The following is a 1,496-nucleotide window of genomic DNA, read 5'->3' on the forward strand; positions in this document are numbered from 1 at the left end:
ATATATATATATATATGATTTGCAAATATGTTCTCCCTTTGGGCAGGTTGCTTTTTCATTTTGTTGCTGGTCTCCTTTGTTGCTCAGTCTGATGCCAACCCCCTTGTGGATCTTTGTTTTCTTGCCTTTGCTTTTGGTGTCCTACGTCGGCTTCTGACCCTTGCACCAGATCAGACTAAACCAACAGCTGATGAACCTCCTTCAGCCCAGGGATTCATCACTTCTGTGGTGATCATTAGCTCTGGTTTCTTACATGGGATCTTGCCCAGGTTTTGTTATTTGTTTCGAGGTTATTTTTAGGAAGCTGGACCAGTCTGAGGTAAATCTTTGGGTACTTACGCAGCCTTATTTTTTTAACTGATCATGACTATTTTCAACTGAGTAGAAAAGTTCCAAAGCAGGAACATTTCCTTTTTAAGCCGCTGTTTCTCTGGCAGTTTTAAAGACTAATCCGAAATATTAGCAAAAATAGCTGCTTGTGAAGTAACTAAGATCTGGGAACGGCGGGCGCCACTTCTGTTCAGTGAACGTCTCTGGGGTGAGGGAAGGAAAGAGGAATCATGGAGGACATCTTACTAGAACCAGTATGTCTTTTTCAACCAGAAAGCTTACCTTCATCAATGGTAAACAGCATATACCTGACCCAAAAACGCATCGCCGAGAATTTACGTTAAAGAAATGGTCCACTAACCTTTTTGGGGCCCATGGCCTGCACCTCCTCTGGGTAAGCTCAGTGGGTCTGATCTGTCTTTGGGAATCAGCCGGTCCTGGGGCTCTGCCTGCAGTTTTGGGGATAGGTCTCAGCCTCCCGCAAACCGTGTGGCCCCAGGCCCAGACTCAAGCTTTGATTTCACAGGTCACAGGTAAACGGAGTATTTCCCTTTGGAAAGTTCTCGAAGTTGCTTTTTAACTTAAAAAACAAACATACCCTTGGAAAAAAAAAATAAGTGAAATGAGCCAGACACAAAAGGACAAATACTGTGTAGTTCCAGTTACCTGAGACGTCTAGAGGAGTCATAGCCACAGAGACAGAAAGTAGAACTGGGGACCAGGGGCTGGGGGAGGGGAGTGGGGACTTAGTGTTTAATGGAGACGGAGTTTCAGTTTGGGGAAGATGGAAAGTTCTGGAGATGGTGGTGATGACGGTTGCACGACAGTGTGAATGTGCTGGGTGCCACTGAACTGGACGTTTAAAATGGTTACAGTGGTAAATGTTATGTATATTTTATCACAGTGAACACATTTAACACACACCCCCCCGCCCCCCATGCCATTGGCCTGTATGAAGCTCTGGGGGCCGGGGGCGCTGCGGGGAGACTTGGGAGGCATGCGGACCAGAGTTTGACTCCCGGCTCCACCACTCCCTGCCGTGTGACCTCTGAGTCTCAGCCGCCTTCTTCATAAGAGAGTGAAGAACGTCTAGAGTTGACGGGGAGGAGCTAAAGCGCGCACAGGGCCCTGTCTCGTGCCTGGCACACGGTGGCCGCCCAACAAAC

The sequence above is a fragment of the Pteropus vampyrus genome, unplaced genomic scaffold, assembly GCF_000151845.1.
Source record: "Pteropus vampyrus isolate Shadow unplaced genomic scaffold, Pvam_2.0 Scaffold90, whole genome shotgun sequence".
Lineage (NCBI taxonomy): Eukaryota > Metazoa > Chordata > Mammalia > Chiroptera > Pteropodidae > Pteropus > Pteropus vampyrus.